Genomic DNA, 25,894 nt, shown 5'->3' on the forward strand with positions numbered 1-25,894 from the left:
TATTAAAAATTCTCTATTTTATGTATAACTCCAAAGTAGGAAATTACTGTTACAGCTTTTAGAAAAATTGTAAATAATTCACCCGAAAGCATTAACTTAAGAAATCTTACCTCCAGCCAAAGATATTGAATGTCTATGGAACATTTAGGAGGAGGAGGGTGCGCATTATAGTGCAATTAAAGATTAAAAATCAAAGAAGACGTATGGAATACATGTGTTATGTTTCTCCTCTGAAAGAGCTATGTGCGGTATGTATTTATATACTTCTCGGGTTTATAAATATTCGATTGTAGCGATTGAGTCCAAGAAAATCAGAAAAGCGGTTACGCCCCTCCTTGTAAAACCTTTATCTAAAATTTAAATTTATATCGATATCTTTTTTAGAATAAATAAGTAGGTTATACACGTAAAACATTGAGGGAAAAACCCGGTTCGATACGTTTTAAAAGTGATTTTTCTACAAGATTTTCCAGACAAACATGGCAGGAGAAGAGACGAGAATTATCCACGTGCTTCCCTCTGTTGACGAGAGACGAAGTTATCCAACTTTTCACCCCCGTTTAACTACATTAAACGGAGCGATCGATAGGTCAAAGGTGAAAGGTAGAAGATAAAGAAATTGGAGGTGATGCTGTACCAGAAACGAGTGAGTCACGCCGTATAAGGGAGTAAAATCGTGTAAAGAAGTTGGCAGCGTGCGGTGCGTCGGGACAGATGTATTGATTTGTCCCCGTGCGCCCGGTCCACGGGGTGCTGACTACCTAAGGCCGCACGTGATTAATGTGTCTGGCCATGAATATTAAAATCGTTTGTAGCGCGCGCACGTCTCTCTCTCCCTTCTCGAATCTATTGTGTCACCTCCGAACCACTAAGAGGAATGGTTGCGAGTAACCGTGTTTTCGACGATTCTTACAAAATTCGGAGTGTGCGAAACTCGCTAGAATAGGGATTTTATGGGTGGTACGCGTACAAATCCCTAACAAATAGTCGAGGGTGGATTGGTGAGCATCCCTTAAGCCAATGTTTATTGCTGGATAACACGGATCAGATGGTATCATTTGCCTTGCAAATTTTTACCCCCCTTCGAGAAGTTGGAGTCTGTTAATGATGATCGGGATTTTTCCTCACCTCGGGTCATTCTTTACTTGTGGACAGACGGGATTATCGGTCACGCGAGAAGACATTACCTATTGGAATTTTGCACGAGTGTTGTGTACATAATTAAAACTTCTCTCTCTCTCTCTCTCTCCCTCCCTCCCTCGCTCTATCCCACTCGTTCACTGTGTGATGAATGATTTGATTGCTTTTTCACTCTCCCGTTTCCAGGTTTTAATTTATTTTCTACATTTACTATTACTTTTCCATTTAGAATGGGGTGATGTGTGTAGAAAAATAAGTTGCGGCTCCATCCCCCGCGTAATGATAGCTTCTACAGGTAGTTCTTGCACAGTCAGCCGGGGAATGCAACTACTGTTTGGGAAGGAGCTGACGTTTAAGAGTGAAGCCAGTGTTTAGGGAAGGAGCTAGTATTTACAGGGCGCGCAGGGAAAACATTACTGACAGGAGCTGATGTTTAGAAATATAAATATGCGTTTGTGAGTTGGGATTCGAGAGAAGATGTAGAAGAGCGTTTAATCTCTGGGATGGAGGTGAGAGCGTGTTTTAGAGAGGAGCTGCGGTTTCGGGGAGCGGAGGAAACGTTGGAGTGATACGTATCCGAGTGAAGGAAGGGAAGTGGACATCAGTACGAGTCGTAAATGTTATTTACGACGTTTCAAATTAAAACGGAATTTGATACTGGAAAATAAAATGTCATTAACCTCACTTAAAGTTAGGAAGATATAAATATAAAAGGGTAAATCGATCGAGTCACGTGACGGGGAGATTTCAACACTGCTCTTTCTTCATTCCCATTGGCCGGCATACCAACACAAGGGGTAGGACCGAGTAGGACGGGGCGGGAATACAACGCTTTTCCACTTACGTATCGATTTTACTTTTCAGCCTAATTGTAAAGGAAATTCGATTGCGAAGGAGGGGACGGAGCAACGCACGCATATACGAGCTGCAGAATTAAGTTGTCAGGCCACGTAAGGCACACCAGATGTGTTTATGGCAGGTGAGCTAGACACGGAGGGCTTTTTTGCGTGACCTCTCCCGTGTGACTGCTACGCTTTGCTGCGACTGTCACACTATTGGTCTCCATCCCAACGACTACATAAACCCACTATCATTACCTTCTGTAAAAGTGAGGTCGTGCGGTGCGACAGACACATCAACGTTGTATTATAGATGAAACGGACCGAAGAAGAATTGCACCGACACTTTATGCCTATCCTCGTCAATAAATAAGCGATAACGACACTAACTCTCCGCCCCGATAACGTATAGAAAATTCTACGTTCACCCCCTCGTAGCTGCAGAAAATCGCCATTTGTAATTAATAAGTGGGTCGTAGAATAAAGCAAATTCTATTAAATGAAACCGGGGAGGAGCGCGCACTTCATTGATTGGGTGGGAGCTTCGGAGTAGTGTCACGTGAGAAAAAATTCGGAGTTAAAATTACTGATCGTGTATTCGCCACACGAAGGATTTTTATCGCTTCTTTCACTCGGACGATTCAACTACAAAGGAAGCGCAATTGGGGTGGAATGTTAATGCTAGTTCCTGTAGCTGGCAACAGTGGGCGCTGAAGTAGTAGTAGATAGGAGGCCCCTAACATCTGGAAACATACAAGAGCCATTACTCATTCAGATACACTACCACTCCTCCAAAAAAAGTCAGGAATTCCGACTTTACACCGAGACTTTAAGAGGACGAAGCTCTGATAAAATAATTTAACTACTAAATTTAAATGTAATTAAACTTTATCCACTTTTAATGAGCGCTTAATTTCTATGCAGGAAGCCATATAAAGTAATGGAGTTTGAAATTGGGCGGAGTATTCCATGTACTGTACGAGCTACAGACGTGATAGAAGTAAACGTTCATTTATGGAGACGTTTGTAGGGGTAGTCGCGTGGCCATAAAATCAAATCTTCCAATATAAGAAAATTAACTTAGATAGAAATCCAACGTTGTTTATCTTAACGATTTTCCTACTTTCCTTCAGCAAAATTAACACAACAAAAGGCTTTTCTCTGGCAGAATGCCAGCCAATTCTATCCGGTTATGTGATTGATGGAGACAGTATGACCGTTCTACGCGAATTTGAAAGACCCAGACATACGAGGTCCTCCGTATACACCGATATTGAAAGAACTTTAGGGGTCTTAGTGCCTCTCGTGCTCATTGCTATAGCAACAGTTACCAAGAAGACGGAGAAAATAATTCAATTTTTGAATAATTTCACCAATTTAGGAGGATGTAAACTCCCTCAAATTCTCTCGTGTTGCAGTTTTATTGATCTGTTGTGTAAATATGAAAGATGGTGAATGAGCCTCCCCACTATCTCTCTGCAAGTGCATCAGTCAGTTGATGATCTCGGATGTGATCCATGACTGCTTCTCGTCCTGTCATCCTAAATGTTAAAATATGACAAATGCTCCTTTCCATATGGATACTTCTCATTCATGTTTTCTATCGTCATATAAGACAGTCGCCTTGTGAGAGAGCAGTTGTAACCCATCGAAAAATTATTTATAAAATTTTAAAAGGCCAAGGCTATTTTTTATAGAGAGAGACGTGAAAAATACACGAAAAATGCCCCCCAAAATGGCGGAATTTCATTACATTTTCTGTTCTAAACAGCTTTAGATTTTACTCTATAGTCGCGTTATCATCCGTATTATAACGTAACAAATATCTGATTGTGCTTCAGTCAGGCGCAAACACGTATACAAAGAGCCCACATTCTATGGTAAGGACCAATTAATGATAATATTAAGCCATTATTGTGGCCCTTACGTGTAATTAAGGAGCCAGAATGGAATTGCTGGCCGTAAGAGTTAAAGGAAGAGCTCATTCAAGCATTCTATCATCTATCACACTTACCAAGGCAGGCTCAAGGGTCCTCGGGAGACCATATCGATCACGTGACTGGAAGATGGTTAGGAGGCGTAAATCTTCACAACTTCTGTACAATTAACAAAGACTACAAGCAAACAAACTTCGGTGGCATTAAACATTAATGATGCCGAGTGAAGTTTCTTGTTGTGTCACCGGTGACCATTCGTTTTGCTTTCGTCCAGAGACATACGAAAACACCGGACCGGCTAAAAAAGGTAATCAATATCGAGGGGTGGAGAAGAAAGATAGAAAGAAAGACAGGAGAGGGGAGGAAAAAAACTAAAATTTGCAACGATCACCTCGAGAACAAAACGCTTTTAAGGTCTGGTGCGGTTTGAGGATCTTCCACATGGACGAGGCGGTTGCGCTTCCTTCCAACAGCACCCTCCATGCAAATGGCTGCATGAGCAATAACAAATGAGGCGCGTCCGATATTGCGGGCACGAACTGTCTGCGTGATTCGCTTATAAATCAACGACTTTGCAGCAGGGGAGAGAGAAAGAGAGAGAAAGAGAGACGAATGACTGAAGAAGGAAGGGAAGATTGTTTTTTTTTCCTTCCTCTCCTGCTCCTCCCTAGCAAAAGAGGTAATTGTGAATTAATGCTTCGTCGTTTCATATCCATGTAACCGAACCCTGACGAAAAGGAATGGAATGGCTTTTTTCCCACCTACTACCTCACTCTCAGGATTTAGAAGTCCATACCATCTTAACGCAGACAGTATTAAGATGAATGGATTCGTTATTAGAACCAAGAGGATTCCCTGGGTAACGTCTAAGCCTTCTGTACGAGATGAAGATACACGCTTTGCACACGCTTCTACAAATCCCTTATCCACATACGCAGCAATGAACGTTATGGGGAACATGATGTAGATATAAGCTCGAAAATATCCTGTTTTTTCTGTTTTTTAGTCGATATTCACTATTCTATATGAAAAAATATGTTATGGGTTATAGAAAGTTATTTGTTTTTTTGGAAATAACCCCGACGAATTTAATAAAGTAGATCATAAACATCACTTTAACGACTTTTGGTGGCTATCCAGGAATTCGTTCGTATTGTTTACGATGTTCCCTATTAATTAAGTTTCTTCTAATTCGGGTAAGAAATAAAGTCGAATGGTATCTTGTGTATGATTTATGTAACAATAAATCGTAAGTAAATACAATAAATTTTAATTATGAATACATCAGAATTAAGTAGAAACGTTCGTACAAACATTGACGGTTCGTTGAAATGTGCGTAAGATATCGAGCATTAAAATGTCGTTAACGTTGATTGGTTACTGATATGGATGTCTTAATGACGATTTGATAAGGACAAAATGAGAAATTCTTCGCTTATTTTTTATTATTTTTTTATAAAATCGATTTTAAAATCTTCAATAATTCGCGAAAGACCTCCTATATATGCGATTAACTTATTTAATTCACTCTAAAAGCGACTAAAAGAACCAATCGAGTGGCAATATTTATCCATTGAAGAAAATTCTTTAGTGTGACTTAAGAAGAGAGAGAATTTACAAAATGCTTCCTGTATCTGATGTAACGATGTTGAAATCGAAGCGACCGGAATTTACACAGGATGTGTCGATCCTACACGTTTTCACTCGACTACACATCGAGAACATAGGAAGTGAAGCGAAGGAAAGATTCCTACATTACACTAAGCAACGACTTGGGGATTTCCATTAGAAAGACTTCCGACCTCCGGCCACAAAGATCTTCTGCTAGTAGACAAGGCAGAATGTCAACTCTACCTCCTGGGTATTCAATGAAACATTCGCTATCTCCGAATCAATGCTCTGCTCGAAACATCTTGTTTTCCGTTCGGAAAGAGTTGTACCTCTCCACTTTTACTAAACTGAAAGGAAATTACTTTTTCTATTCAAAGAATAAAATATATATACACAAAAAAAAATTCCCACGAAAATTTTATATATGTAAAAACTGTACATGCACATTTTTAATTAAAATACCGCTAGATAATAGAAACTGGAGGCTATTGTCATTAAAGCGAGCGGAGAAGACCTCTGACAACAAGAAACATTTCTCATCAGATCGTTCTAGAATAGGATTACTGCTCTATTGACAGTAGATGGGGTTGGTTTTATTAGTGGCAGACCCCCCATCCTCAACTCAGTCATCCATTATACAATATACCAGAGGGTGTAGGAGACTGTTGAGTCAGCAAACTGCAATAATCTCGGATGCACTGTCTGATAGCTGTTGGAAGTAAATTAATCGCTTAATGATTTCGGAATAGTCGTGCCCACTCGTCTGGCAGCGCCAGACTCCAACAAATTGAAACTCTCTTCTCTAGTCTACTGTAGGTCTATAGGTGATTATTTAATCTCTTGTACTTTAGACCGAGCACGCTCTGTCCCTCTGACAACTCATACCCTCCCCGGGGTTTTCTTGTTAACCACTCGTTTTATCAACTAGAGAAGAAAAGAATGCCTAAAGATGGACAATGGCGGGATTCTGTTAACTTCCATAATGAAGTGGTTGGAGCTGTGATCCTGTGACTTGTCTTTTAATTTATGTATCGATGGATATTGCAGAAATATGCGGATAAATAGGATGTATCGTAATTAAAGTGGCCTTGGATTTGATGATAATTATGAATATCGATGTCATTGTTAATACGATACAAAAAATCCAATATGTAAAAGAATTTAATTCGTCTGAGGCTTTAAAAATAATTCTAGTCAAAATTTGAGCGAAGACGGTATATGTCGTCCTCCGCGATCGACGTAAGATACGGTTTTTTAAAAACTATGACGATGATTGGTTGGAAGTGTAATTGACTTCGCGCCGATTGGTAAATAATTAAATTTAAAATTTTTACTCCGCCTACTTTGGAATTTTTAATCAAAGAACGTTAGAAGAACCTTTCAAATATTTTAATTTACCAATTTAGCAACGGACCACCTGTATTTATAAGATTTTTTTACTTAAATTTTTAATGTTAACACGCTAGAATTATTACGTTATAATTCAACCAGCACACGCGCAAGTAAATATAAAATATATACGGGATTTTTAGAAGACGTCGGCTGTACAGAGTTACTGTACATTCTTTTCTGTATTCCGTCGGCTAATTAATGAGAAAAATATATATCTCCATTTAGCCACCAATTAGCGAAGGCTTTGAATGAAACGGCACCATCCAAAGTACTAATGCAACGACAGTGTAAAATATGCAAGCTGTCTTTATGGGAATTCTCATCAAGAATGTGGCTGATCTACTCGTTTCGAGCCCCTTAATCGCTGACGTTTTCACGTCATTAACTCGGGCGAGTGCAGCAAGTCGAATGCACAGCTCGACTACAAACCCAATGACATAAAGCGTGAGCTTTTTCTTCTCGTGTGTAACGAGATGCTCGAGAGTTGCCTGGATGCTTGAAGTGTAAAACTTTATCTTCATTCTATGTCGGTCATTTATCTACTAACTCGTGTGAATTATTGCTCGACCTTAACTCACAAAACTTCTAAACTAGGTAATTAATATTGTTATACGACAGCATTCATCATTATTAATCTCGCCAACGTTTTCTCGGTGACAGCAAAGTATACAACATTAAAACACAATAAAATCATCGATTAAGAGAGAGAGAGAAAGTAGGAAACGAAAAGAAAAAAAATGCTCTCTTACGTCACAGGGAGGGAAAAAAAGAAGAAAGTGATCTATGGGTTGCAAGAGAGATCTGTTTTAGATAAAATGCATCTATGGAGCTAAGACGCTATCTTTGTCTGCATTGCGAGATAGAGAAAAGAGCTTGTTGGCTTGCAAGAGCTGGCATGTCGTTCTCTTGTATTAGTAGAGCCTGGAGATTAGTGGACATACCGCATCGCATTTTTCTGGCGAGGAAACGGGAACCGCTATATCGACTTTCCCCATCCAGGGTGTTAGAACTAATACTTCTAACGACAAAAGATCAATGTCTGTAGATAACAGGCATCTGACGATTAACAAGATGGCTGTCATCTGCAGTTTTCTTTCCCTCCTTTTTTTAATTCTCTCTCTATCTCTTACTTCTCACTTTTTTCCACTGTCTTAATACAGTTTCTAACTTATTTCTTCTTCCTCTTGCGTCAAATTGCTTAAATATAACCTCAAATTGTCTCCACATTGTTAACGAATATAAAAAGTATTACGAACGAGACGGCGTCAGTAGCGTGTGTTCTTCTTCCATGTTCCATCCAATGCGACGCGACGACTCTACGACGCGACGGCGCGACGCAAACAACAGCAAGAAAAGTCAATAATTTCCGTTTCCGATATTGGATTGTCTCGAAAATTAATGGATGTCAGCGTATAACTAATTTATTTATATTAAACCGATTTTTTTTATCAATTTTCTTTATATTAAACCGCTGTACGACAGCTACATTAGTTTATCACACGTAGAGAGGTTTATCCAATACAGACAGACACCCAGACAGAGAGAGAGAGAGAGAGATACGCGTGCGAAATTATCTAATTAACACTCGCAGATATGTAAACTGCGCTTTGTATATCAAATTACACACGAAATCACCACTAAACACTCGCAATTTCAAGTTTTACAGTGACGTACAGAGGGGAGGATTTTGAATAGGGGTGGTGTTTAAATGACAAATCTGACAAAAGAAACTTATACGTAGAAGTAAAAACTCAATTATTAAATGCAAGTTACCGGTGTGAATTTAATCCCGTAACCATGTTACGTGCCATTCTCTGTAGCAAAATGGTGACTCACCACCGTTCTAGTATATGTGTGTGTGTGTGGCATGTGTGGACTACACAGCTCCGAAAACACGAGCGTATTAAACAAGCGGTGCACATTCGATGCAGGACACACCTTTTCCTTGTAACTCGACGCTACTAGGTGCACGCTTCAAATATAATTTTCTACAGAATTGATAACAAATGTTGCACACATGTATATATATATTATATACGCATACACACTACTACTTCACCCTTAAAAATATATTTTTAAAAATATTTAAATTAGTTAAATAACTGTAATTTATATATAAATATTAAGAGAAGAAGAGGGAGAATCTTAATGAATTTTTTGGAATTTTATTACTATAGTAGAATCGTGGCGAGGGGGGAATAAAGATGAAGTCATTACTTTGTAGATTATTAATGTTGTAGAATATTAACAGGAGTAATATTTTATAGATTGGTGAGCTTATTTTCTGGATTTATGTCCTTTTTATAACTGTGTAGATGATTTTTAAGATTTACTACTGCATTAACAGATCTAAAGAGACTAATTTGATATATAATTTTTGAGAAAAGTCGAGTGGAAAATATGCTAATCGATGCGAAATTTTGAAGAATTTTTTTTTTCTATTCTAAAATAGAGTTTTATTTTTATTTTTTCTTATAAAAAAATGGAGTAAACTGCTGCATTATTTTGTATGGAAAGAAGGTAAAGAAAATGATTCTTAGAAGAAAAGTATAAGAGAAAAGAAAATAGTTGGAGGAAGAGAAAATCGTAATGGTGTGTTTACCTTAAGAGTCTCTTCTTCAGGGGGTGGAAAATTGGCAACCAATAGCAAAAACAAGCTTTGGCATCGGGTGTTAGTGTGTGTGTGTGAGTATGTGATTACTCCAAACTCAGTTTTTGAAAGGTTTAAGGACGAGAAAAACAACTGTTATCAGAGGGAAAAAAACCGAAAATTTTCAAGTTGGAAAAGTTGGAAGTGTTGCGGAACCGTAGCAAAAAAATGTATTTCCAAAAAAAAATTTACTTTTACCTATGAAAAATAGGTTAAGAAAAATGTTTAGATATAAAAATTAAAGAAAAATTTATCTTTTTAATATTTAAAAAAGAATTTCGAGCGGAAGAAGAGAAGGAGGATGCGGAGGAGGAGGAGGAGGAGGAGTAGAGAGAGAGAGAGATTGGTTAGAGAAAGGTTTAAAAATAAAATATTTATCTAAATTCTAAGTTTACTTTAAAAATCCGGAAATAAAAAAAAACAAGATTAGATAGAACAAAGAATCATTTCTCTATTTTCTAAGATTGAATAATCTTTAGAAAACAATGGGTTAAATTTTAATCTTTGATTTTTTAGAATGATTGCTTGGTAAATTATTAATGCATTTATCCTTCAGTTTGAGAAGTTAACAGATTTATAGATCCGAAAATCTGGCAATTTTGACTCGTTTGATTAAACAGAACGAGGAGTAACGCCATTTATAAACAGTTTTTTTTTTATTATTACTTTCCCTCCATTGATTAATGGAAAAAATGGCACAAGTGCACTCTGTGTAACGTTACTCTGTGAGAGTTGGCATTTGTAGACCAACTGCTCTTTCTCATCGGGGGTTCGAGAAGCGAATACTCTATTAAAAGAAACGAGTGGGGTGGAGCCAGATGCCGAAAAGTCCTAATAAATAAATTTGTTAAGTTTGTGGGGTACACGAGAATGAACAAAGTTCATAAACGCGATAAAATTCGGACGTCGCGTAATTGCAAGATTGCATGACTTGGGTTTTGTCACACGTAGAAGAAAAAAAGTTCGATGATATTGGATAGTGGGAAACAATAGCTTAACTGGTGTGAAGTTGGACAAAGTGGGCCGAACGCATCCGTGTGATCTCTCTTTTTTTCATCCCTATTTCGCACGTAGTACATGTAAGATAGTGTCGAGAAGGCGGAGTGGGTGGATCACGTGGTGGTCACAGCTTCGGATTAACTGACAAAAAAATAAAAAAATACCACGGAGAAAGTAGTAGAAGAGATAATGAAAGTTTATCTTGATTAAGATGGAGCAGAAAATTAGTGATTTGCCAAAGATTTTTGGAGATAGATTGAAAGATAGCGAGAAGATGTTGGAGAAAGTTAGAGAGATGCGGAGGATGAAGATGCAAAAATAAAAATAACATGTGATTATTTGGAGGAGGAAAATTGTAAAGATGTAAATAAAGTAAACGTGCTTCGGTGCAACAAAATAATAGTAGGAAAGAATCAGAACACTTAAGCATCTCCACATATTCCCAAGGAGTACATTTCTGCATCCGAAATTATTTGAAAATTTACTTAACATCGTGTATGCGAGATAACGGTAACGTTTATTGTCCAGATATTCCCTCTTGTAAAGATTCTACCCACTACAAACGCCTTTATAACCTCGCAAGATTGTAGAAAATTTGTCATCTTATAAATTTTTAAAGGATTTATAGTTTCATTCGAGCACGGTGTAAAGACCCGAGGGCATATATTCCAAAACGTTCGTTTTGATGTTCGACATTATTCACGCCAAACTTATGGAGCATATTATACTTATCTAAAATTGAAGCAGAAAAATCTGTCCAAGAAGAGAATCTTCTTACTTAAATGCATCGATTTTCGATCGATAATTTATCAAAAATTTTGAAATTTTCAGCCGTAGAAAATCTCTAAAGATTCTAAGAAATTCAGCATCCTCATCCGGGATTATCTGAAGGATTAAATGGGATTTAGAAACGATGCAGAAAGAAAAATCCTGTTCTGTACCAGACTCGACTATTGCAATGTTGTACGCTGGCACAGTGCTGTAACTGTGTAACATAAATCAATATTTATTAATATTAAGCATACATTCTCACATTTCAGCTTTCTCACACCCTATTCAGCAACGGGAGCAGAGCAAACAGAAAGATAAATGGGAAAGTTTCGGGTTTATTCAAATGAGCTTGCTGTAGCGATCCTATCATTTAAGAATCATTACAAACCTTACTATATTGCTCTTTCTCCTGTTCGACTGCGTGATATCCACTTAGATGACTGTTAGAATCTTTATTCTTCACTCTTGATTGCCTTAACCACATATTTCCTGTCTGAATCTCTGCAGAGTGGAGAGATTCTTACTAAACTCCCTTCTTACCACATTAAATTTCTGTCTTGCTCTCCTTTCTACTGATATTTTTCACTCGGATAGATGCTGATATCTCTGAATCATTAGCTGCTTCGGCTCTTTTACGGACCGAAGCTAGTTTTATCATTAGTTGATTTAATTCTGCATCGCTTTTTTGCACTTATAATTAAATCATTAGTTGCTACGATCTTGCATCCATTTCTACCGGTTAAAATTATCATTTGCGAATCATCAGATAATACGGCCGTGTATCGGTTTTTACGGCTTGTAACTAATTAAATCTCTTACTGATTCATCTCCGCATCGAGTTAAATCATTCGATTTAATAACTTCTACGTCATTTTTGAATGGTTAGTTGCTGACATATTGATAATTCTCCTCGGATATTATCCACTCGGTGGCATGCAGATATCTTTGAATCATTAAATAGATGCAGCACTGCATCAGTTTTTACACGTTACAACTCTTGTTACATCTCTGATAACTCTCTTCTATTGATATTTTCCACTCGACTAGAAGCGCATATCTTCGAATCATTAATTAATAAAGATTCTCATCGCCAGTTTCGACTGGTTAAACAATTAAAATATCGATTTAATTAAAGGAAAACATTAGAATTAAAGCAATATATTTTTGATAGGAGGTTAGAAAAATAATAATTTTTTTTTGTTTTTTTGTCTCCTCTACTTCACTCTATTATTTGTAGCAGGACATTGATTGAGCAATTTTGTTAAAGTTAATATCATATCAAATCTCTTGTAAAGACTGCGTTTATTTCTTTGGAGAACTTATTGATTTTTGCCAGGACCATATGTTGTTCTTATCCTTTGATGACGGTCATTTTCAGTACATATCAGTCGAAAGAGTCGGTTCTCTACTGGAAAAACAGTTCATTGATAAAAGAATGTTTCGCTAGACGTTCACTTTAATGCAATACTGAAATGATGCAGAACAGATGGCCGAATTAAATGTATATATATATATGTACAATTTTCCACAAGAAAGAATACTTATTTGATCGATTTACACGTAAAAAAATGTTCAAACTGAATTTAGAATCGATTTTTCTTACAATATTTGAAGCCAGACTTATAAGAACTTAGCATCCTCATCACTGAAAAGTGAGAAGTTCGAACCTTTAAATCTAAATTTGTAGGTTAAATTTAAGTATTTTTTAAGGTAATTTCGACATTTTCTAAGGAGAGAGATGTGTGTATCGGGTGTTAATGCCGTTACAAAGAAGATAAGTCGCGTGCAAGGTCTTTTCTAAGTTCGGAGAAGATAATAAATAGTTGATGCTAAAAGAAGGAATCGACAAAAGAGAATTTTATACAAGACATCCTTCAGGATTATATATATATTTATATATATATAAAAACTTACAAACTATTACAAAAAAATCGCATCTGTCTAGAGAAATGTCCATTGTATGATTCCAATCGTATTCGGTTGCTTGGATGTTTCTTTGACAAGAAGAGAAAGTTCAAAGTTTGCTACAATCTCCTTTAAATTTACTTCGTGTCAAGATTTGACATTCTTTATTTTATATCGAGCGACACTGTGAAACCCAATATTCCAAAAAAAGTGGACAAAATACAAGCCAATCCAAGAAGAGTGACGGAAAAATGAGTTCTTCTTTTCTTTGTTAACAGTTAAGCATCGAAAGATCAATTGAATTTAAACATCACTTTACCAAACTTTAAACTTTTTTTTTTTCCTCCGAAGATTTTTATAAAAATTATTTACTTTAACTTGTTTCTTTTTCAAATATAAAAACAATTCCTTCCTCGTAAATTCCTTTAAAAAAATCAAGTAAACTTTAACTGTAGGATGAAGGGAGATGATCACTTTTCTATGAAATCAAATGTAATTATTATGTTTCTTTTATTAAACATTGGCCAATTGCCATAAAGAATATTTTATCTAGTTTTAATCTTTTATTATTATTCACTTGGGAAATAATCGTTATGATGTTAATTATAGGATTTTAATGTATATCAATGAAACTTTTCAGTCGATAAAAACTCTCTTGGGAAGAAACTGTAACTAAACTATACTCAATTTCTTTTTTCCCCTTTTCTTTTAATTTAAAAAGCGCCGAAAAACTTTAAAAAATTAATTTATAACTTAAAATTAGATTCATTTTTTTTAATTTTTATAACTTAAATCGTTTTCTAAGTTTATTTATATCTCTTTAAAAGTGATGAAATGTAATCTTTCTACTTCTTCCTCCTCTTAAAACAGTAGAAAAGGATGCCATGTGTGAATGAAAAGTCGTAAAAATTTACTAGAAAATAAAGGTGTAATTTGATAAAAGTAAGAAAAATAAATCAAATAATGTCCTTAAAATATATAATATATAATATATATATTTTTTTCTTTTAAAATTTTCCTGTATTTTGTTCAATAAAACTTTCATAAAAATTTATCGACCAAATCGATCCTTTTTCTCTCAATATTTCTGCTTTTGACTTCAATTTTATTGTTCGAAAAGTGTATAATTTTTTTCCGTTCAAACTTCGAAATAATTTTAAAAACTCGGTCACGTTTTCGTTTTAAAATTATTTTCAAAAAATTTTATTTTTTAGAATTAAAAAAACAAAATAAAATAAAACCCCATTCATCTTGCTAACAAAATACAGTTATTAATTTGCCCGTTGTTTTTTGTTAATGTCGAAATTCACGAACTTGAATGAGTTGTGTCGAAATGATGACAATTAATCACGGGATTTATCCTTTCCGAATCACGTGATAGATCCAGGCTTGTTTACTTTGTGCATCGTTAAGATTCTGTTTGGAGTTTTGTGAGGGATCGATGGATGTTGCGGAAGATGAGAAGCAAGTGGAGGAGGAGGAGGTGGACAAAGTTTGATAGATGACTTTCAGAAGCTTTTTACGCTTTCATACTGAACTCAGTCCTTACACGACAATGGAAAATACACTCTCTACTAGTCTACTCTATGTCCTATAAAAACTGTGGATCCAATAGAGCCACGTGATGCACAACGTGCCATAATCACTTCCGGACTTGTATATGACTTTGCAACTATTGATCATGTTACTACAGACTATACTTTTGCAAATTTGTACGCAAAGTTCCAGCACATTTCGAACTTATAAAGATTTGGAAAGGTTCTCCCCTTTCTACTGATGCAGCTGGAAAACACATTTTCCAACATCAGATCCTGATTCTAAAAGAACTAAAGTAAGAAGAGTAAAAGAAACTAAGTTATGCTTATGTTGCGTTATTTTATCTCTTAGAATATTTAATGACGTTTTTAATAATGCAAAATTATTCTACAATTCAAATATATTTTAATATTAAATCCCTCTGCACTTTCAATAACCTTCCTTCGCATCCGCCTAGAAATATATTCTAAAAAAATCTCCGAAAAAAAAGAATTAACAATAAACTTTTATGTCATACACATATTGATTTTTTCTTTTTTTTGAAAAATATTCTCTTCGAGAAACTAATATCACTTCATAGAGGGATGCTTCTCCTATAGAACAATCTCTCATCCTTTCCAGCATCCGCATCACTCGAGGATGCGAGAGAATTTAATTACTGTATACAACGTAATGTTAATTTGCTCTTAAATTGGGCGGAGCGGGGTTAAGATAAACACTTATTAATTTATTTATTTATTTATTTTAGGAAGGAGGAAGGCAGCCATGTCGAAAAAATACATTAGAAAAGGTCGACCGTACTTAAAGACACAATTTAAATTTAAAATTAAATTTATCCTCCTGACAAGAAAATCAAAATAAATTGATGATAATCATGTCTTTCTACATTTATTAGAAGTAAAGAGAAAAAATAAAATAAAATAAATAAAATTTCTAAGCTCGTATAATTTATTATCTGTGGTAGACTATATGATAAATCAAAATTTCTCGACAATGCATTAAATAGAAATATTTGCAACTAAATAAAATAATTTGAATAAATGTATTTTAAATGTTCTTCTCTCGTATAATTTATTTATCTTTTAAGTTCGTGACAACGTCTCTATTTTTTTTTTCCTCCCTATTCCTATTTCAGAAATTGTAATTATTTCGAAACGAGTTGAACGTTCGTTTGTCTGTCCGATCACATTGTTGTCTTACTCGCCAACTACACACAAAAGAATATAGCATTAACATCATTTTCCTAGTTACACATGAAGTAAAGATCAGAAATGAGGAAGAGGAAATGCGATAAATTATGTAAGAGACTGACTTTCTCCCTTTCTGTAGCAATTATTTAAATATTTTTTTTGTGTGTTTGTTTTTCGCAGTTTATGCACGTAATTTGCAACCGTATATACTTTATTTTTTCACTTAAATATGCAGATTCCTTTGTTATAAATATAAATGACGTATCTATTTTCCTCTATTCTTAAAACATGTAGTGATTAAGAGGCGAAGTGAACGTTCGGCTGTCTGTCTGTGAGCTTGCAATTGTCTCGAAACGAATTGAACGTCCGAATGTCTGTGAGTCAATATACTGAAGAATATTGGCAGGAATGTAACTTAATTGGAGTTTTTACATTTTCTTCGCGCGTAAACTGTAAATTTTAACTATATTTATTTTATTTTTACTTGTATGTATACGTTTTTTCTTTACAAACACAAACAAATGTAGCAAGAAGATGTGTAAATCTGCGTCAGCTTGCCATGTATTCATCTACAACAGTATTAGATTTTTTTTTTTTTGGTAGGAGCCTGCAGGTGTTGTCAGATCGACAAACGGTTTTATTCGTCCCCCCATTCACATTGACAATTGCGACAGCTGTCCAGATCTGTCAATTTTAATTTATATTTGATTCTACTTTGTTAAAATCGATTGTGAAGAAGAAGAAGATCTCACTTCACATCTTTATCTACAGAGAAGATTGCGTGAATGAAACTTTCTGTAATTATCTAGTAAATTGTTTTACTGATTTTGATTAATTAAACTATTATTTAGATTAATAGTTATAGAATATTTTATTATTCATTCGTGTTACCAAGTTCGAGATAATTGAAAATTTACTAAAGAACGATTTAGATCGATGTTACAAGACTTTATACATGACAGGTTATATTAGAAAAGTTTGCTAGAAGAACTCGCTAAATGGCTCTAGTTGCGTTTGAAGATTAACGATGGAGGCGATTGATGGAGAATAGTTCGAAAATTTAAGTGTTTTCCAAGTTTAATATAGTGTCGTGAAGTTTTTATATACATTTTTTTGATAAATAAAGCTTAATTATAAACAAAATCACCTTTAAAATTGATAAAAATTCTGCCAAATTAAGAAAAACACCATTAATAAACACAGGCGGTTCTGTGTAATATACAAAAGATAATAATCGAAATATATTTTATGATTATTGGGCGGAGAAATAGAAAGATACGCCCACGATCGCTGGCTATTCGAAGAAATTGAAATACGTCAAAATATTTCAAATTCATCGACCAATCGTTGTTCAGGAACAATTTTATGTTAAAATCTTTAATGCTTGCTGTCTCACTTGTAATTCCGAGTACCGCCGAAGTTCGTACGATGTTATTTCGCTCGTTTTATCGCGTATTTTTTTTAAATTTTTAATTAATTAACGTTCTCTATTGTATCTAAAACGGAATAATGAAGTTGTTTACGTAACTCGGAATTTATTTTAATTAACATATCGTATAGTTTTTCACAAAAGAACAAACATTTGCTTACGTTTTCAAGTATTGTTAGGGGTGACTTTTATGTAGTAAATTTATAAGTAGACAACAGTTGCTGACAAGTCGATGGGTCATAGCAAAGAAAATCTTTCTAACAAGAAGAACAGACAATGAGATACGTTCCCCGAGGGCATAGCCATTCGTTATTTGCATATGTCGAGTAACGAAGAGAAGTGAAAATCGTTAGGAATGTTACAAAAACTGCAAAAAATCATAACTCAAATCAAAGAAAATACCGCATATAGAGAGAGTGAACAAGTAAATAAATAAAGAAATAAATAATAATATAGTAACTGTATGCGGCATTTTTTGCAAGTATAAAAAACTTTGCAGGGACCCCTTTGGGTCGAGATAAAAGTAATGGGATAGGGCATCTTTCCGAAGGGGGGAAAGAGGGTTTAAAAAAAAGGGATTTTCCTAACCAATCTTGTTACCAAAGCCTGTAGACCCCGTCAGTATAGCAAAGAAAATGCGATCTGTCGCGTCAACGTTAGATAATAGAATTCTGCTCTCCCACTTCTTGTAAAAATAATCTTCCTGTATCCATGACAACGGGGAGACGTTATTTTTGTAGAAGACACCTGAAGAGCCGCACTTTTTGCATCATCTCTTAAGTAAATCTAACAAGTTTGCGGTGAGATAAGAAAGATTTAGAAGTAGTTCGTGTTTCCAACTCTTTCGAGACTTTTTAAATGGATAATTTTGATGAAAAGATTATAAGAAATTATGAGGTTTTTATGAAGCTTCTAAAATATTCTCTTGTGGCTCCAACTGTTTTGTTTCTTTTTATTGAATACTTTCCAAGTTTATACATTTTTAATAGATAAATAATTTCATCAAAAGGGCTCTTTTCACTTTCTTAAATCCTCTTATTTTTCAATAGCATCTTTGGAGGATCTCTAGAGTTTTTCTTGATAAAACTACAGAAAATTAATATAATATATAATTAAATCATCAAAAATCTTCTTTAACGTTGGAAATACTTGAAAAATTTTAGAAAAATTGTCGAATTAATGTTAAACATAAAAAATTCATGACGCGATTCTCTTCCATCCTTCTCTCAGACTTTATAGGTTTGAAAATAGATTTTTGTGTCCTTAAGATAGTAAATCTTACATAAACAACGATGAATAAAGAAGAAAATATAACAATTTGAAGAAAATTAAATGTGTGTGCCACAGAAATTATAGAAGCGTATTACGCATCATTTTCTACTTCTATCATTTTTCAGTTCGAAACTTTCACAGGGAGCTTCAAAACTTTACCATTTATAAAATTCCAAATAACTTATACAACAATTTTTTTCTTTATTCCATTTAATATATACAAAGTTCCAAAATTTCGGAGCCAATTTCGACCATCTTTCCCTTCTAGGTCACAGAGTTTAAATGTGTTAAAGAGCCAAATAGACTTATGGCTTTGGTCCAGCACATAACTACTCATCCGAGTGTGAAACAGCATCATCCAGAGGAAATCGAACCTGTAAAATTCTACAGAAGCGAAACAACTCCTTGTTTTCCAATTGTAGAATAAGATAAAACTTAACAATACTCGACAAATCATTCGATATTATCAGTTAAAATTTTGCCCGTGGCATTAAAAAACAGAATAAATATATATCAAGCGGTTACGGACGTTAGAAAACCAAAAAAATGTTATCTTATACCGCAAGTCAAGCGAAGCAATAAAGAAGACGACGTCGCAAGAAGTGATGGAATTGAAAATAAAAAATAAAAAAATTCATGCTAGTGCCACCGGAAAATCGATGTTGTATTTGAAAGGTCTACAAGTCTAGAAAAGATAATTCTGTCATTTCTAACACGAAGAGCCACAGAAAGCTACTTAGGACCATCTCAACAAGAGACTCCTTCTCCTCGTGAAGCGTAGAACATAGGATTTACATAAGCTTAAGACTTTTTCCAACGAACGGCTCAAACAGTTACGCTTTTTTCACGTTTTCTATTTATTTCTGCAACCGGATTTTTATTTTTTTTGAAGAAAAAAATTCATTTTTGGAAATGGTCTTTATCCTATCAATTACGCTTTCCTTTGCCTGTTTTTTTTTCTTTACTCGTGTGTTTACTTTTATGAAATTTCTGAAGCTAAATAGAATTCTAAACTCGAATAGTTTTATTCTGGATCGTATCATAATTTTTCTTTACTTTATTACCTCATTTGTTGGAAGAGAATAAGAAAAAAATTTAAAAGAAATCTACTTTTCAAACGATCTGAATAAAATTCTGCATGATAACTACTCAGAAAATATATTTTAAGAATTGATTTATGCTGAATTTAACTCTCTAGCCACGAATCTGCACAAGTGTTTAACAAAGAAAATTTAATGCAGATGGATCCGGAGCTTTCCCCATCTTGTGTTATCACCATCCTTTCATAATTACGTTCGCTATGACGATCCTTTCTTGTGGTAAGAAAATAAATTATTCTAATTTTATACAAGCAGAACTAACATTTTTATATTTATTTTTAAGTAAAATAAAAATAGAAATTTCGATAATTAAATATCATTTAGAATAACAATTCATTTTTTTTATGAGAAAACGTGGAAAATGCTTTCGTTTGTAGAAAAATATTCACGTTGTAGATTGAAAAACCTACAATTTGATATTCGTCTTTCACAGTTTCGTTATGTTAAGTGTGTTTGATTACACTTCATTAAGCTCCTTAGACACAGATGGCAAGTAAGAGAGAGAGAGCAGAGGATAAAAAAAGAACAAAGAGAATTTTAATACATTACTCTCTCAAGATGCTTTCCTCCTTCGCATCCCGATTTATCAATACACTAACACCTTGAATATATTTTATTACATTTAAAAATTTAGTGACTAAATTTATAAATTTTAATTATTTTTTACTTCTATTAAATATAATTTATCTCTTTTTTTTCCTATCACAGTTACAGATGAGAAGATGCGATTCTCTCTCTCCTCTCTCTCATCCTTTCATCCCAATCGTTAAAATGGGATGTTGGTGGATCGATAACGGAATTAAAAATGCAAAACGTCATTAATTTATAAGAATAATTAACAGTTAGCAAGCGTTTAATTTATTTTATCGATAAGCATTCACAAAAATTTATTTTAATTAGAAAGAATTTTCGGAACAGGTAGAGAAGATTCTAGAGCGAGAGTTCAAGAATGCTTGAAGTGAAAATTGTCGAAATAAGTTTAAACCTGGCATAAATTGAATGTTTAAACTTGATTATGGTCATTAAGATTATAATTAGACTACAGTAGAAACCATTAATAGGCGATGAAATTCCATGTGTCGACGTGATTCATCACCTTTTTACTTAATATGTTTACTTAGAAAGCATTTTCACTTCGTTAAGCTTTATATAAAGATTTAATTAATGTTAACAATTTTTCTATCTCGTTTTCTGCTTTAATTCGACCAATTTCTAGCCTTTTACGAATGTTAATTTTTTTTTCGAGAGGCAACGAAATTTAAATTTTCTTTGACGTGATAAATTCTTATATATTTTTAACTTTCGTTCCACATGTTTTATAAACAAATTCGATCATTAGTATGAAAAGAAGATAAATTAGGACGAGTATCTTTTCCGTACGGAGGCGATGCAAATGGATTTATATATCTTAGTTTATTGGAGGAGGGATTGAAAAATTTCTCCTACTCTCGGATGGTGTTTAATATGTCTGAATTGATGTCGAATTCTGACCGCTTTTCATCTGTTCGTCACTTGTAACAGTTGCTATAGCAACGGGAGGAGAGTCGCTCTTGCCTTTCGCCTCATCGCTTCCGAGAGAGCGAGCAACAAGGGGTCGGGAACCAGGGTCAAAGGCTAGTCATGACTCAACTTAGAACAGTTTCCGCTTCTTGCTCCAGGCGAGATATTCTCTACGATATCTATTCGCTGAACAAAATTGCAGCTATAAAATACTTTCTCATACGAAGAGGGATCTTTTTTTTATCTTTTGATGCACGTATCCAATATGTTAAAGTATCGTTTTTCTTTAACTAAATTAGTGGAAAAGAGTATAGAAGATGCAATTAGATACCTGAATATTTAATTTGTCTTTAATATCTAGAGAGATTTTCTTCTAAAAATACCAAATTTCTACACGAAACGTTCCATTTTTAAACTCGAATCTTTTTGAAAATAAAAAATTCTCAATGCTGAAAAATGAAAGCTTTCACAAGATACGATTGAATTCGAAGTATTGGGCTGTGGATGCCATTCTTCAGCATAAAAAAAGATTGATCACTCCTTTTTTTATCTTCCAAACCAAAACGTAAATTCTGAAACACTTAAGAGATTCCTTTCTATGTATTTATATGGCCCTGGCTCTATACTTTAGAACGTTTTGGAATGTCACCATTTTCAGGACGATACGTTTCGATTTTGTTCGAAGTGAAAATAAAGAAGGATAAAAAATTTTTTAAAATTTTGAATCTAAAACTGTACAAAATCGAGTAGAAATTCGTGGATAAATGCGAGAAAAATTGAGTTAAATTCGAACAAAATGTAGCACTACAAACTCGTGTAACGACATAATAATTTTAGTATTCTATTAGAGAGTCATATCTTTTATTGACAAGCGCTAAAAGTGGTCATTAAGCTGTTTTCGATGCTGACCAACATCAACCAGAATCTTGGTGCCAGCATTTAGCATTAAAAGTCATTAGAAGAGACATTAGATGTTGCATTTAGACACAATTTTCTTTTTTCTCCAAGGAAGAGGAGGAGAGAAAGAAAAAAAAAGGAAGAAAGGATGCTGGAGAGTAAAGCGGAAATTAAATACTTTCCAACTCCAAAAATATAGATATAAATACTAAAATTATAAAATAAAATAAATGTGGTAAGAAGACAATAAAATTATTAAAAGTTTGTTATAACTTGAGGCTGTAGAATGTAAGATATTCTTTCACCTTGTACGAAAATATGTGAGCAAGTAGGATGCAGTAAACAGCGTGAACAAATTGAATTTTCTGTCATCTTCCTATTCCTGTTCATTAGAACTTGCCTATCATAAACTCGCAGCCTAAGTCTGGGCTTCGGGCATTCTATTACGTTACAACTCTCCAGACTATTAAAAATGAATACTTTTATCTGATGCGTTTTAAACATTTCTAAGCTCTAACCCCGAGCTAAATTTTAAATATTCTTTATTGATAAAAGAATCAGCATTAGTCATTCTATGAATATCCTTTATATTTATTTACTTAATAATATTCAAAGTTATGGCTTTTCAGTCTCGTTAATCAGACGTTGAATTGGTATCGAGCTTCAAAACTTTTATATTAATTAGAGTTAAAATATTCCTCATTTAATTTTGCTTTCTCTAATTAAAAATATAAGGTTTAATTAACGAATTTTGACTTTAGAAGATTCGTATCTTAATTAAAAGCAAGATTTCTTGAGATATCTTTCATCTAAGTCTTTAAAAATAATGTTAAAAAGTTGAAATTTAATCGTTTTAGAGGATGGATGAGTTCACTAACCTTTAACTATTCACTTGGGGACACTCACTATTCTTATAAGGTAAGAAATCATTCATAAAGATGATAATTTGTTACTTTGCACGAATATTTTTATTCTGTTTAAGTAATGATGCAGAAAATATCTATTAGTTGACAGCTTTAAGATAGCGAATCTTTGATTCGAGGTAGTTTATTCAGTGAAAATTTGCATTTTAAAACACGAAAAAAATTAATTCTCATTGATGAGACTTTAAATTCACCAAATGGAAACAAGTTTTTACCTAAATTTACATTATAAATACGTATCGATTTTTATTATTTATTTCCTTGACAATTAAACAAAAATAATAAGTTACGATGTTTTATTGATATTTAAGAATTTTTAAAAAACTTTTCTCCGATTCTTTACTTTATCATAAGTCTAGATTAGAAGCATCATATTGTAAGAGGATTAAACGATAAAAGATAATCTCTAGACAACAACAACAAAACAATTTATCAATCTCTCTACTTTAGCAGCAAAGAAACAAAGTTCTTACCTCTCTCGACAGTTAATACGTTTAATGGAAACAAAATGGACCTTTCTTTTCTTTTTCTACCAAATTTTAATTATGATAATGTCAAAATTAATGGAGGATTTTTTTAAAGGAAATGTGTCGTTTGATACGTAACGTATCCTTGTAGTTAGTCGGTTGAAAACCTTGACAGGCAACAGTATCGATAGCCTAGTTGAGCTTTGGCAGTCGAAGGGCACAGTTTGCTACAACTGGTCGATAAAGAAAACGAATTGCTGTTCAAATTTTTCTCCGTCAGTCTCGTTTCACGACAACGAAAAGCGTGCTTCACCTCACAGCAAGCGTATCTTAATGGGAAGCCGAGATACAAGGAAAAAGAATTTCTATAACTTTATTCTAATTTTATTCATTGGCAAAAATTTAAATATGTCAAATTAAATTAAATTCGAGCGATTTAATTTGATAAAATGAAACAATTTAAAACAATAACAAAGAGGTATAACATTTATAAATGCCAATTCTCTTCACAAAGGGGGAAGAAAGAGAGACAAAGAAAACAAAAAGTAATAGAGTTGAAGTGGAATAAATTATAATTTAATTTAATTTAAAATTATATATGTATATATATATATATAAACAGAAAGTAATTTAATTAGCAGAATTCTTCTTCTAAATATCAATTTTTTAAACATTTAAGGTTGTGTTTTAATAACATTTTATAGGGGGGAAGAAATGATTTTATCGAAGGAGGAAGAAAGAAAAGGAATGAATTTATTCAATTAAAAGATTTAATTGTTAGAAAATAAATTATTTCCGTGTATTTTTGGTTTATTCATATAAAAAATTGTAGTAAAGATATCTTTCTTGGATTGTGTGTTGCGGCATTCTTTTCCTCCTGGATCGATTTTGACAATCGATTAGAAAATGACTATGTTTGCAGTAAACATTGTTACAATCTCACTGATATCGAAGTTCATCTAATTACAATAAGTGTACATTATTTTTTACTTAAACCACAATTTACCTTGTATACAAAATTACATACGGGTGTAATTATGTTGCACACTAACTTTCAATTATGTCTTTGGGCAAATAAAATTTTTTCCGCTACTTCTTCTCCTACTTTTCTTTTCTTCGTTAGAGATAAATTGCATCAGGGATCCTTTAAAAAAATCCTCTAGGCTATGGATAAATACTATCTTACAACTAATACTACTATAGTAACAAAAGATAATTTTAAATTTTAAAATAGCTCCCGTTATATAAGTCCTAAGTCGTGTTCATCAGAAAAAAATATATGTTTTTTTCCTTTCATTTTATCAGTTTTTTTTAGGTTTTCATGTATGGATTTATAACGAAAGTTATCCGAAAAAATGTTTTTAATCAAATTTTCCTCGGTTTAGAGGAAGAATTAATCAAAAAAACATATATATGAGTGTATATGTGTGTGTATTTTTTCATCCTCCTTCTTTCAAGATGCGCTTGGAGGCAAAGAAAAATGAAGATAAATAATAATGCAATGTTCTTAAAGAGATCAGATTTCATTTGGAAAATATTTACCTCTTCTATTTTTGTGTCCACACAACGGTTAATAACAGTGTAATGACCTGTTATAAAAAAGGAAAAAACAAAAGAATTAGCATCATTTGTAGTTTATATACAACAGCATTGTTTATATATATATATATATATATATATTTAAAAATAATTATTTACCTTTAACAATTAACATTAATTACAAATGAATAATATTTTAATCTATTTTTGTATAATTAAATAAATAATTATTAAATATTTACAATATGATTTTCTCTCGTAAACTCGTAAGGAGGAGGACGAGGAGGAATATTTACATCCCGATTAGATCATCATTTAGAAGAGATTTAAAAAGGGATTTTAAACCCCTGATAGAGGTGTAAATTCACAACTTTATCGAGAATAAAGTACACTATTTATATTTTATTAACGAGAAGAAAATGTATATAAAATCCGGAATAAAAATCTAAAAGATGTACAGTACGTTAAACTTAATTATATTTTGGTTAGAAAATAAGATTTTTTCCACTTTTTTTTAATACATTTTTCTAGTAAATAGATGATCCTGTTAATACAGACACCGGAAAAAGCATTAAAGTGATATCTCTTCATTTATAGCATCAAAAAATTGCATTTGGAGAGTCATAATCCTTCACGAATCTGGGTTAAACTATTAAGTTTTTATAATTATAGAGATTTGCCAACGTTCGTGACTAAAAACATTTTTGAAACTACATTTTGCAGCTTTAAAACGTGAAGTAAAACTAACGTATTGAGACAGTAAAGTTTTACAATAGGACATTCGTTCTCGATAATTT

The 25,894-nt window shown here is 33.5% G+C and overlaps 1 protein-coding gene across 4 annotated transcripts in view; it reads right to left on the reverse strand.

Moving 5' to 3' along the window:
- LOC136969831 (teneurin-m-like) overlaps positions 1 to 25,894 on the reverse strand; it is a 148,263-nt gene that overhangs the window by 79,956 nt on the left and 42,413 nt on the right. For 3 of the 4 annotated variants that reach the window (XM_067264136.1, XM_067264128.1, XM_067264106.1), the window contains exon 2: positions 25,101 to 25,147. The exons of the other annotated variant lie outside the window; for it this stretch is intronic. The gene's annotated coding sequence lies outside the window, so the exon portion shown is untranslated. The remainder of the gene's footprint in view (positions 1 to 25,100; positions 25,148 to 25,894) is intronic. 4 annotated transcript variants of the gene reach the window in all.

The sequence above is a fragment of the Centruroides vittatus genome, unplaced genomic scaffold (assembly GCF_030686945.1).
Source record: "Centruroides vittatus isolate TY-2023 unplaced genomic scaffold, ASM3068694v2 contig_1042, whole genome shotgun sequence".
Taxonomy (NCBI): Eukaryota; Metazoa; Arthropoda; class Arachnida; order Scorpiones; family Buthidae; genus Centruroides; species Centruroides vittatus.